At 35.1% G+C, this 14,342-nt stretch overlaps 1 protein-coding gene across 2 annotated transcripts in view; it reads right to left on the bottom strand.

Moving 5' to 3' along the window:
* The window catches only part of FUT8 (fucosyltransferase 8), a 207,073-nt gene that overhangs the window by 163,240 nt on the left and 29,491 nt on the right, over positions 1–14,342 (bottom strand). Inside the window, exon 2 of one of the 2 annotated variants that reach the window (XM_081049403.1) lies at positions 8,136–8,233. The exons of the other annotated variant lie outside the window; for it this stretch is intronic. The gene's annotated coding sequence lies outside the window, so the exon portion shown is untranslated. The remainder of the gene's footprint in view (positions 1–8,135; positions 8,234–14,342) is intronic. 2 annotated transcript variants of the gene reach the window in all.

Below are 14,342 nucleotides of genomic sequence, written 5' to 3'. Positions count from 1 at the left end.
TATAACTTTTTTCTTTTTGTGTGACTGAACAGCAAATCACTACAAATCTGAACCAAATTCTTAGAAGATAACACCTTAAAATTCTGGTTAGAATCCAAGTTATGTTATTATAGCCCCTGAATGATACCCAGCATAACTAGCATCTGCAAAAGAGATGGTCATTAATTGGGAAGGGAGATTGGCCCCAAACCTGGCTCTTAGCGACAATCATCCCTAACCTTTGTATCCAATCCTTGACTGATGAACTGAAAACCAAACCTTAGGAGGACATCCATATCCCTGGATCATAAAGCTACAGGAAAGGAGAGTGAAGTAAGCACTAACATAGAATGTGTATTTAATTTCTGGTTTATTATAATAGAACTTGCTCCAAATATTAAGATTTACCAAATTTGTTTTTAGACAAAGTTAAAGGCAATTTCTTATTAGACTAAAATTTAACAAAATGTTTTCTTTTTAAAACAGATGTAAAGTTTTGCAGATATTTCCAGTCAACTTGTAATACTTTCAATATGAGCTCAAATTTAGACTGAAAAACTATTATCCCTCTAATTAGTTTTAGCAGATGCCTGGGCCTTGATAAAAATCACTAAACATATATCTATAAAATTCAATGCAGAAACAAGCTGACAAAAATCATTTAACTGTACACATAATAGAAGAACTAAAAGTGATTGGAAACTTTAATAAAGAGTCACACATAATTATCACACCTGCATATGGCACTCCAGTTTTGGGAATCCTGAGCTTACCAAAACTTTTACAACTAAATTTGGGTTACTTGGGGTGAGGAAAAGAGATGTAAAAGAGGAGTGAGAAGTCTTAAAAAAAACTGCTATTTTGACTAAATCTGCAGCTGTAATTACAGCTGTTCTGAACCTATTTTTAGAATACAAAAATACATTTTTAAAAAATAATAACCAAAAGTGGTTTTAATAAACTGAAGAATTTGATAGAAGGACTTCTTCATAGTTAAAAGCTATTTTTTACTATATAGTTAATTAATATTCTATTGTTTTTGCTCTGCAACTAATAGATAAGAATTCTTATATAAATGCGAGAAGCATTCTCAACTTTCTTGGGTTTTGGGAGTTCTTAATTTTTTTTAACATTAAAAAAGTACATTAGAAAGAACACGGTATGTCTTTCCTCTGGTATTTTTGCAGAAGCTCACATTTTACATTTCTTCTCCCTTACCTTGCCATCTATTTTATGTAACTATGAGACAAGTCTATGACCCCAATTACATATATGTCTGATACCAATAAACAAGACATAGAATCCTTTTGATATGATTCCAAATATATTCCCAAATAATGTATTTACTATAAAAAAAAGTACATCATGCACCAACACAAATGAAGGTATACGCATTTTTAAGACTCACTTTTGTGTTATTTTATATCACATTTTGTGTCATGATAGGGATCTCAGTTAATTCCCTAAATAATTATTCATTAAAAGGGACAATAACTTAAAAATCACAAATCTGATTCTGGTCCAAAATAGCGGCTTAAAAGCTCCTGAACTCACTTCCTCTCACAGACACACTGAATTACAGCTAAACATGAAACAAGTCCCTCTGAAAGAAATCCAGGAACTGGCTGAGCAACAACTACACCTGAGGTGAACAAGGAAAAAACCTACATCAAACAGGAAGGAAAAGCTAAAACACACTCTCGCCATAAACCCCACTCCCAGCACAGCAACACAGATCTGAGAGGGAATTCACAACCACTAGCTTCTCCCTGAAGAGAAGGGTTTGGACCCAACATCTAGTGCCCCAACTTTTAAAACTTCCATCCAAGAAACGTGCCCTCTAAAACACCTAGCTCTAAAAGCCTTGCATCTAAGGCTTGCATCTAAGAGACCCACAAGACTACAGCAAACAAAGGACTGCTATGCCTCTTCCCCCAGGGCTCAGCTCAAAGGCAACAGACAGAAATGTCTACCCCCCAGGGTTTCTCCGAAGGAGGCTCTGCCAGCCAGGGGATGCGCCCCTTGATTGCCACCTGGTTCTGGTAGCAAGTGAGGCTTGCTTTCACAGAGCGCACAGGACCAGCGCAATCAAAGAAACAGTTCTGAAGTGGCTAACCCCCAGGGCTCGGCGCAGAAGGACCATACAGAAACACCCAGATTCCGGCCTTTCCCTGAAAACCGTCTACAGCAGAATACATTCTGCTCAAGCACATCTGGAAGTCTCCAGAATAAATTATATAACAAACAGGCCACAAAACAAGTCTTATTAAATTTAAGAAAGCTGAAATCACATCACATCAAGCATCTTTTCTGACCACAATGGTATGAAATTATAAGTTAATTAAGAGAATACAGGAAAATTCACAAATATGTGGAGATTCAAGAGCATGCTTCTGAACAACCAATAGGTCAAGGAAGAAATCAAAATAAAAATAGAAAAATGTATTTACACAAATGAAAATGTACTAAAACTTAGGATGTGTGAAAGTAGTTCTAAACAGGAAGTTTGTAGCAATCAATGCCCACATTAACAAAAAAGAGCTCAAATAAATAATCTAACTTTATACCTCACTGAAAAATAATAAAAAAAAACCAAAGTTAATAGAAAAAAACAACAACAACAACAAAAAGCCCAAAGATCAGAGCAGAAATAAACAAAACACAAAATAAAAAGACAATAGAAAAACTAAATAAAGCTAAAAGTTGATTTTTTGAAAAGATAAGCAAATCATGCACTCTTTTATCTAGACCCCCCCCCAAAAAAGAGGACTCAAATAAAATTACAAATGAAAGATACTACAATTGATACCACACAAATACAAAGTCATCTAAGAGACTACATGAACAATTATACACGAACAAATTGAACAACCTAGAAGAAATGGACAAATTCCTTAAAAAAAAACAATGCAACCTAACAAGACTAAATCATGAAGAAATAAAAAATCCGAACAGATTGATTACTCCTAGTAAAGCGATTAAATCAGCAATCAAAACCTCTCAACAAAGAAATGTCTAGGACCAGACAGCTTCACCAGTGGATTCTACCAAACATTTAAAGAACTGATACCAATCCTTCTCAAACTCTTCCAAAAAATGGAAGAGGCTGGAACATTTCCAAATTCATTTTATGAGGCCAGCATTACCCTGTTACCAAAACCAAATAAGGACACTAAAAGAAAACTAAAGGCCAATATCCCCGACGAACATAAATGCAAAAATCCTCAACAAAATATTAGCAAACATTATTCAACAATACATTAAAAAGGTCACACACCATGATCAAGTGGGATTTATTCTAGGGATGCAGGGATGGTTTGACATATGTAAATCAATGTGATACACCACACACAAAATAAAGGATAAAAATCATATGATCATCTCAACAGATGCAGAAACCATTTGACAAAATTCAGCATACATTCATAATAAAAGAAAAACTCTCAACAGAGTGTATTTAAAGGAAATGTACCTCAACATAATAAAAGCCATATATGACAAGCCACAGCTAACACCATAATAAACAGGGGAAAGTTGAAAGTTTTTCCTCTAAGATCAGGAATAAGAAGACAAGGATTCTCACTCTCACCACTTTTATTCAACACAGCACTGGAAGTCCTAGCCAGGGCAATTAGGCAAGAAAAAAGAAATGAAAGGCATCAAAATAAGAAGGGGGAAAAAAGTAAAACTGTCACTATTTGCAGACGACATAATATATGTAGAAAATCCTAAAGACTCCACAAAAATAAACTGTTAGAACTAATCAACAAAATCAATAAAGTTACATAGTACAAAATTATTATACAAAAATCAGTTGTGTTTATATACACTAAAAACAAAATATGGAAAAAGAGAAATCTACACTTCCATGTTCATTGCAGCATTATTCACAATAGCCAAGATATGGAAACAATCTAAGTGTCCATCAACAGAGGAATGGATAAAGAAGATGTGATGAGAGAGAGAATAGAACATTATATAGACATAAGAAAAGATGAAAATCCTGCCGTTTGCAACATGGATGGATCTTGAGGGCATTATACTAAGTGAAATAAGCTAGACAGAAAGACAAATACTACACGGTATTACTCACATGTAGAATCTGAAAAAAAGACAAGAAAAAAAATAAAAAAGTCAAACCCATAGAAACAGAAAGTAGAAAAGTGGTGGTCAGGGACTGGGTGGTGGGGGACACAGGAAAAGGTTGGTTAAAGGGAGCAAACTTTCTCAGCTTCACATGAATAAAATCTGAGGATCCAATGCAAAACACAGGTACTATAGTTGATATTAAGATTTAAGATTTGCTTAGAGCAGGGGTGTCCGATCCATTTTTTATTGGCCTGCAGCAAATTCCAAAAATATATTTAGTTCACTTAAATAAACCAGGTGAGGCAATACGTACTTCACCTCGAGTGAGTGGCCCGGCTGTTTGTGTATTTTACCGCATATGGCCCTTGGTGAAAACCGTTGAAAAAAGTTTGGACACCCCTGGCCTAGAGAGAACTTAAATGTTCTCACACACACACAAAAAGATAAATAGGTAAGGTGATGAATATGTTAATTATCTAGATGGTAGGAGTCCTTTCACAATGTATACATATGTCAAGTCACCATGATGTACACTTTAAGTATCTCACAATTTTACTTGTAAATTATACCTCAATAAAGCTGGGGAAAAAAGTGAAAAAATCAATTATCAAAGGAACTTTTTAAATAACTGATTCGTTCATTTTTAAAAATGTCCTAAAACAGCAGAGATTTTACATTGCATGTTTTTATTTCTATCTGTGGGTAGCAGGGATTTCTACAAAAACGTCAAGAATACATAAAGATACTACTTTCTTGAAAAAGACATGAAAAAGGATAAAGAAGCCTTTCATAGTTCCCAAGATTTAAAGATATTGAGACTAAAAAGATACTGCCCAGAAAATTAAAGAAAGCTAGGGTAGTAACATTTGCTTCATATTACCAAATGCTACAAGTGGAGGTGAACGAGGTGTAAGGAGCAAAGTAATACACTCATATTACAAAGAATAGGTTCTCGCCAGTGACTTATTCTTTAGTTGTAAATAAATCTGTTCTCTGACTTCTGAGTATCAAAAGAGAAAGCCATATTACTGAAATTTTTGTGATATTTTGCGGAACAAAATAACATAACTTTCTCATACTTTAGAGAAAAGTAATTAATAATACATGACAATACTAAAATACTGATTACACCTGACCCATTTACCCTGAGAGCCTCACAGTAAATCAAATATATTTTCCATACTTGTAAGTATATACAGTAGAAATAGCAGGTATACTATTCTTCATATATCTTTTCTCCATTCAAGCTTACTTGAAAAGTACAAGGCCTATGGTGAGCTTGATTAGGAAAGAATAAGAAACCCACCTCTTTTTCTATATTCTGAAAAGTTGGGAAGAAATGGCCCAATAATCCTAAATATGGTGGTCAAATATTCATATTTTCCTAATTCTGCATAGACCAATGTTTTTCATGTACACGAACTAATTGTATTTAAATTAAAAGCTAAGCAAGCATTACAAGAGGAACACAGGGAGCCACAAAGAAAGAGGGAAACTAGCAGATAATAAGAGGATTTACATATTCAAAGAGGACAAGGATCATTTAATTTCAAAGCATGGCTTCTATCTACAAAAGATTGGATCCACTAGTAGTCAAAAAGTACTTCATAAAGGCAAAGAAATCACATGAACCACAGACAGCAATTCACCAAGCTCAAGAATAAAGAGTGTTAAGCATCATCTGCTGTAAACCAGTAATACATTAAAAAGATACAAGGGAACAGCTAAGCTGATCCATTCGGTCACAAATTGAGCTCTCTGAAAAGCACACGTAGGCTTTGAAAGGTTGGCTGCACATACAAAAGTTTACAAACCAGCTATCAAAAATGATCTCATTTGACTTCTATAATCACCACAGAAGGATAAGGCAAAATTTAAAAAGTCAATTGCAATTTAAGTTGAAGATGTGTCATCAACGAAAATAGCTGCTGCAAAATCCTACTCAAATCTCCCTTCCAGCCATATGTCTACTTTGAAGCTTTTCATTATCATACATTATTGTTTCCTCTACTGCAGAGCACCTACATAACAGGATCCAAAACATAGTACAAAAAAGGCAGGGAGCAAAAACCGGCAGAATTTTCCAGTACTACGAAATATGTAATTCCTTGTTCTTTGAAGTTTCATAAAGATACTGCCTTCTGAGATCAATAGCTAGAAGCATTCTAAAATCATGACCAAGATAAAAGGCGTTTCTAGTTCGGAGGAAAGTTGGGGAGGGGGTTGGGAGAAGACTGCAAGAGCCAATGACAGAAAAAACTACTGTGAAGACACTAAAAACCTGAGAATTGTATATTGGCCTTCTCATGTCCTTGCTCCCCACAGCTGCTTCTTCCCAATCCTCTTGATAAAATCCAAATTGCCCAATGGCTGCTAATCTACAAGATCAATTCTCTGACAGCCATCCTTGACCAACTATTCCCCAAACTAGCTGAACTATGCCTGACCCATCCTGCTGAGTCCCTGTAAAAAAATTCTACCACCCTTCCCCAAGTTAAAACTCTCCTTCAGAGTTTTTCATGCCCAGCATTTTCTAATATAGTCTTATGCTGACAATGGCCTGATTAATTTTCTTTCAAACTGTGAAAAGTTCCAGGAGGTCAACACAGCAGGAATTTGCTTCATTTTTATTTTCTTGATGGGATCCAAGGTAACTGGGGATACTATTTCTGTGTCCATATAGACTCACTAGGGAACTAGGCAATAGAAAAGTAGTTTCCACTGGTCATTTCAAAAAATAATAAAAACAAAGACAAAAGTTTATGAAACGTCTAACTCTACTGCTACATACTTTTATGTAATTTATTCTATTTAATCCTCATTACAAGCCTCAGGATAAATATTCTTATTGTTGGGACGTTTGTTTTCTGCAGGCACCGCTAGGAGCTTCCCCCTCCTCCTCCGACACCTTATCGGAGCAATTTCCTGCAAACACAGCAGTTAGAGGCTTTCCCCTCAAAACAATGTTGTGCGATCACAGCTGTTAGGGACGGACCTCCTCCGCACCCTGGCTAGATTTCCCCCACCCCAACCCGGAGGACTAACCCTATAAAACAAAGCTCCCGACCCCAGTAAGTGCTCAGTCTTTGGGAACAATCCCGCTGAGCCCGCCAGCGTAATAAAGCTGTGTTCTCCCTGATCTCCGCATGCCGCTTGAGTCTCTCGGTTCTCGTGGCTTTTCTGCAACACTATATTCATTCTACAGATGAGAAGTCAGAACCTTAGATGGTAAATTTTATATTATGTGTATTTTATCACAATAAAAACAGAAAAATAAGCATGATTGCAATAATCACCAAAAACTAGAAACTCCCCAATGTCCATCAGCTGATGAATGGATAAACCAACTGTAGTGTATCCTACAGAACACTACTAAGCAATGAAAGAAAAAAAAGAACTACTGGTATGTACAACATGGATGAATCAAAATGCATTATGTTAAGTCGAAGAAGCCAGATTTTTATAGCTACATACTAAATGATTCCATTTAAATGACATTGGAAAAGGTAAATTATAGGGACAAAAAACACATCAGTGATTGCTAGGCTTTGAGGTAGAGGGAGAGGTGGACTACAAAGAGGCAACATGAGTGAATTTAGAAGATTATGGTGATGAATATACATTTACCAAAACTCATAGACTGAACACTAAAAACAAATAAATAAAAATTTTAATGTATGACTGAAATCTGGTCAAGAATGAAACCTTAAAAAGTCAGCTACTGTCTTTAAAATTTCAAGATATTTTCAGCACCAGATATGCCACACAACGATGCCAAAAGTACAATGTACCATATTCAGCCATAATTTGTTTTATCCAGTCCGTTACTTTAAAGTACAAAACCATTAAACAGGAAGTAAAACATTTTTTATCTTATCGCATTGCAAATTGTACCTAGTAGGGCATCAGAAAATGTTAACTAATACACAATTTAATAGAGTTTAGACTGACTTGGCCTTTCTACTTCACTAGTACATACATATGTAGCTTCAAACACAAAACTATTCATTTCTCAAAGTATTAACATATAATTGGAACTCGTACGTGCTGTCCAAAAATGTACTAACCTGAGTTGTGTTCAGTTAATGAAAAAGGCAATAGAGCACTTTATCTTGAATGAAAACATCATCAGACTCATGGGTGCTCTCTTAGCAAAAGCAGCGATCTGCAACAAAAGAAAAATACATGAAACTAAGCCCTACTCAATTTCAGTTAGTATTATTATACTTTTCTTAAAATCCTTTTTTTCTTCCCTTATGTAGCCAGTCGTGATATGTAAAATGTTTGTATATTCACTTATACTACAAGCAGTGCTTTTCAAATCCCAATAAGGAATGGGTTTTCATTTTGCAAATTACACTCAAATACAGTAACTGTCTTAATTTGCTTCGGAGTTCATCTTAAAATAAGTCAGCACCTATAAAACTTGCTTTGTGAACACAAAATTCTTCAATTTTGTCTACTTTTTAATCTATAGGGCAATCTGAAATGTCTGTCTTTTCACATTCACACTCAAAATCTTCCCTATCTCCCTCACCCCAATTAGCTGTACAACCTAACTTCTGACTATCTTCTACACAAACTTCCATTCAAGTCAATTTAATTTGCTTGCTTTCCACAGAACAATTCTGTCATTCTCAGCTGTCACTCTGCAACACACTATTCCTTCTTTTTAGAACAGGGACTTTTTTTTCTCCCTTATCCTCTTTGTCAATCAATGTATATCTGTCAACTTTCTCAAAATCCAGCCCCTCCATTCCTCCTTAAAAGCTGATATAATCATTCTGTACTCCACTAATCCTTGCTAGAATCCTCTGCTGCCTTATATGTGTGCTATCTCATTTAGTCTTCTGATTAGGGACCCTATCTCCTACTTCTTTTGTTGCTGCCTCTCCATCATCTGGGACCATTTTTGACACATAGAAAGTAATCATTATGATTGACTGCAAGTGAAATGCTCTTAATAAAGATTCACACATCAGTGTTCACTGAGTAAGTATGTGCAAGTCACATATCAAATGTTCACTGAGTATGTATTAATATATGCAAGTCACTGAGTACAAATACCCAGGAATGATATAGAGACACAATACATTCTATGGAAATGTCTTTCTGCCAGTTACGTTTACTATTTTAAAATATTAAAAAATAATAATAATAAAATAATAAAAATAAAAATGAGATCAGACTGAGATTATAAATTGTGAGAAGTCATCATCTTTCTCCAATGACATCAAAGCCTAGTAACCAATTTTTGCTGATAGAAATAATATAAAAGCATCATCACCAACACCAACGCCTCCACCACAATCCAACTATTTTCATTTTAAATTCCAAAAGTCAAAAAAAACTGAGACACAACAGTCTATAAGAACATTCAATAAATTACTCCAAACCAAATAATAAGCAAATTTGTACAGTAGTTTACTATGCACATTATCTCATCTAATAGATCTATTTAAAAGGACAATCCATTACCAAGTCAACTACTCCCACGGCCAATTAACATTCAATTCCTGAATGGCCATTAAATGAAAAATCAGTCAAGGCTCATTGTGATTCCTTCCTGTAACCTCACCTGGAAGTCTTTCCCAACCTCCCTCCTTTCTACAATAATCCAGTAGTATGTATGCTTCTAGTCATGGAGTATCTGGTACCACATTTACCTTCAGACAGTAAACAACCACAAAACTAGACAAAACATGTAACAACAGTTTCTAGACATTGAACAATTAGTGTAGATCTGCGTTCTTTGAGAAAAGAAAACAAGATGGATAAGCCCTATGTGCGCCTTTACTTTCTGCCAAGAGACATGTTCTAGACACCACTGCAGGCAGGGAGATTCAAAGCAGATTCACTGACTCGAAAAGACAAAGATCGGAATTCAGAAAGGTAGCTAACAATTGTCATCCCAATAAACTTTAGTTTAAAAAAAAAAAAAAGAAAAGAAAGGTATAGATGACAGGATTTACTGGACAACGTACCAAAGAGGAAGAAATTATGGAGAAAAAAGCTCCAGACATCTACATAGGGGTCCACCTGAGTCTTTGACTTAATATTAATTTGTATACACTCAGGGTGAAATTCCATAAAGCCAGGCAAAAAAACAACTCGTTGATCAAGTCAAGAATCCCTGTTCTTCTGCATGCCCTTTAAAAAAATTAAGAGCTAAACTAAATACTGCAAAAAAGAACATTTGTTTAATTTCAGTGGTGAATAACGTCTGCTGTACGATTTACTGTACTTTTTAATATGTTTGAAATGTTTCATAGGTTTAATTAAAATTCTCTGTAGAGACAATTGGAGAAAAGAAAAATGGGGAAACGGGGAGGAAATGAAGGGGAAAGAAAAGAGCAGGATGAGAAGTGAGGAGAAGGGTAAATAAGGAGAGAGAAGTCGGGAAAGAGTGAATAACCTCCTATCTCTACCATCCACAAAGCTACACATTTTAAGTATATAATACTGTGTAGAGCGTAATAAAATATACTATGAACAAGGTTGTTGGATTGAGGTTTGCAAAACAAGTTGTTTACTAGTAGGGACGAAAGCCAGGACTATGGTCATACATGTGGGAGACTGATACAAGTGAAGTGAAAATGAACATGTTTATGTGTGAAACTGAGCAAACAAAATTGAGTGGTAAACACGTTCACCAAAACAACTTGTGGTTATCACCTACGAAGTAAAAAGTCCAAGGAAAAGAGGCTAACAGCAGAGTCCGAGAGCAGTGCCACGAGTAGTCCGACTGGGCGCTCCGGCTAAGACCCTGTGCGCGGTGCAAGCCGCGATATGGGACTCCCCCAAGCTCTTCCTTGCAAGACCAGCTCGCCTCAGACCCGTCGGGGGCCCAGTCGTCTGTCCCAGACCAGGGACCTACTCCATCTTCACTGACTCTGGGACTTGGTTCCGTATTAAATTCTATTTTCTCTTGTGTAACCTATGGTGTTTACCAGAGCACTGGCCTCTGGAGGAACACTGGCTCCCAAAAAAAGCTGTGTCACTCACTGTATCTGAACCTGTATGTCGGGACTTTGTTCCCCACTCGCGTTACAAGTACCACGCAGGGACATAGGCCCTCCCAAGGGGTTAATGTCCCCTTGATTTTCAGGAAGAGACTGAAATGTGGCCCTTCCAGGCGCTCAGGACAAATACCAATCAATAAATTTTCTCTAGGCATCCCATATTTATTACTGCCTAGACAAACAGTATTGAAATGAAACATTCGTTAACTGAGACAAACTTTCTCACAAACCATTTTCAATGTTCAAAGCCAGGAACATTATTTATTTTGTTGTTTAATTGTGCTTAGCTTATTAACCTAAGCTAAGTTTATAAACATATTACATTAGTTACATTTTTATATTTACATCATCAGGTTCATAAAAAAAACAATCAAATTCATTTATATTCTAAGGTTTCTACCTCACCTTCATTGCAATGGCCTTGTAGGTCAGTATTGGCCATTGACAAACTACATTTGAATTTTAGAAGTATATATGCATTTCAAAAGCTTACTGTTTCTTTTTTCTTAAGTTTGCTATTTCATAACAGAAAATAAAAATTCAGCCAATAATCCCATAAAAGACTTTCTGCTAAAGCAAACAATGCTATGTAAAATAATTTGAGAATAAACAGCACATTATTTTATTCACTGTTTTTACTAAGTTTTCGTTAATGTATAAGTACTTAAATGTTTTTTAGGAGCATCATAAAAATGTGAAAAATTAAGCCATCCTTAATTAACATAACCAAAGAAATATAAAAATATGTTATCACACCTATTTACTACTATGCCTTTTAAAACATAATTCTATGCTGTAGCTCAGTAAAATGCTCATTTTTATGTATATCAAGTTGCTAAAGGACTAACTGCAAGGAATTAAGGATCTAATGGTATGCTACAGAGTGTTTAATGTGTACCAACTACCTTGACTAAGCACTTTGAATGGGCTGAAATCATGTAAAATCGTATAACTACTCTGAAATTATCATCTCCATTTTATAGTTGAGGAAACAAATTCAGTTAATAAATGGTGGCGCTAGAATCTGACCTCAAATCTGACTCCAAAACCATAGTTTTTTCCTACTCTATCAAGTTACACAGATTAAAAATGTTACTGTTTTTAATCATTCGTTAACAAAATATCAGTAATACTATCATTAAGTCTCAATTACATTAAAAAGAACCTGCAGTACATGGCTTAACATGAAGCTTCGGAAATATAATCTCAAATGATTACAAGCTAGTAAATGTACCAAACATTTTATGCTTGGCACCTGACAAGCAATGAAGCTTTTCATACATAAAAATAAGCAGGTCACCATGAGTGAATAGGCTATTCCAAAACCTATTCAGAACTTGGAATGCACTTTCATTTTATGTGAAACCAGTGCTAAAAATGGTAATTCTACTCCCAAGCCAGCCCACACTTAAATAGTAATTCACCAATTATATCTAGCTACCATTTATAAATACAGGGAAACGTGCGCACACATGCGAGTGTGTTTGTGTGTGGTGGTGAAGTTGTATTAATATTCTAAGTTCCAAATTGTGATCTCAGGAATTCATGTGCCTCTCTGTCAGTGAGAGCAGAGATGTCCCCACCACTCCTGGCAACATTGCAGAGAGGTATTGAGCACCAGAGTCTGAGGTCAAAGATAAGATTAATTAATAGTGCTTGCTGAGAACTCACACAAGAGAGCATTCCTCTACACTGGGATCCCTCATTTCCCAGGCCATTTCTATTCTAAAGAGCATTTAAAGTTAGAGTGTTTGTAAATCAAAGACTAACTGTATTACAAGTTAATTTGGTATACTGTAGAAAACATATCTTTACTTTTTGTCTATTTCTACTTCAGCAGAAAACTATAAATACAATGCTTAATAGCCAATTTGGCAAACATTATGGTTCAAATTATTAATACATGCAACTACATATTCTCTATATTAATTTGTAAAAGGAAAGCTATAATGCCAAATTAGTTCATTTTTGTTACCCAAACTGCTGATGGGCTGCTTATACCCACCAATTAGTAGGTATACTCCATGTATTTGGTTTTACACTGATATTAAATAAAATATAATTCAATAATTAATTGAAGAAAATATATAAACCCAATAACAGTAATAATAACTGTAGCTATGTTCTATTAAGCATCTACAATGTACCAGCCACTATGTTAATTATTAAATTATTGACTGATGTTAAATTATTTCACTTAAACCTCATAATACCAACCCTAGTTATTAACCCATTGTAATAGATTAAATAGATTGTAATAGATTAAAATCTAAATATGTCTAAATTCATGAGATCATGATGATCCTTAAATAGAAAAAAAAAAGACACTAAAACACCTTCGAAGATTTTTTACAGATAGAGAAATAGAACTATAGTAAAGTAACTTCTCTCTTCAAGGTCACACAACTAACATATGGTAGAATAAGGTCTGCTATCAAAGACCATGATCTCACTCATTTACTAAGCGCCTAGCAGCCAGGCACTGGGAGGGGAAAAAAGAGGTACAAAATCATAGACCTTAACAAATATTTCTTGAGTTCCTATTACATCCCAAGTACTGTTTTAAGCCAAATTGAAGTTGTTTTTACTGGTGGCTCTTAGTTGAAGCTCTCCTCAACTAATATTAACTCTATTATATAATAATCTCTGTTGCCAGGGATTTTTGGAGATATGGCTGATTCCACAGAATCAGCAGAAAATTTTAAATAAGCCTATAACAGCTTATCATACCATTAGCAAGAAGGCTATCAAAGACTTACTAGGGTAATATGAAGAGATTCAGCAACCTCTTAAAGAGGCTCCCACTGATCAAAAGGGACAATTTGAGCCTCCCTAACCATATTGATTGTAATAGATTAAAATCTAAATATGTCTAAATTCATGAGATCATGATGATCCTTAAATAAAAAATAAAAAAACACTAAAACACCTTCGAAGATTTTTAGGGAACAAAATCACTATCTTGAAAATTGGTAAATAAAAAATTAAGCATTTTATCCTCTTTTCCTTATAAAATGTACTATTTGATAACAAAATAGCAGATGAGGAGATCATTCCACGCAAATATCCTAAGTCATAAACAAAAGCGAAATGATTTAGAATATCACCAATTTGTAATCCCCAATGAATTACTGGATCTAGATATTATATGTCAATGGCTCCTAACATCACACACCAAAAGGACTCATCCAGATACCAAGGGCCTCCTGATGAACACAACACCTCCTACAGTCTTGCAAAGAAATCACGCGT

The sequence above is a fragment of the Rhinolophus hipposideros genome (genome assembly GCF_964194185.1).
Source record: "Rhinolophus hipposideros genome assembly, chromosome: 5".
Classification (NCBI taxonomy): domain Eukaryota; kingdom Metazoa; phylum Chordata; class Mammalia; order Chiroptera; family Rhinolophidae; genus Rhinolophus; species Rhinolophus hipposideros.
Note: the sequence above shows the minus strand (reverse complement) of the source record. Positions and strands in the feature narration are given on the sequence as shown.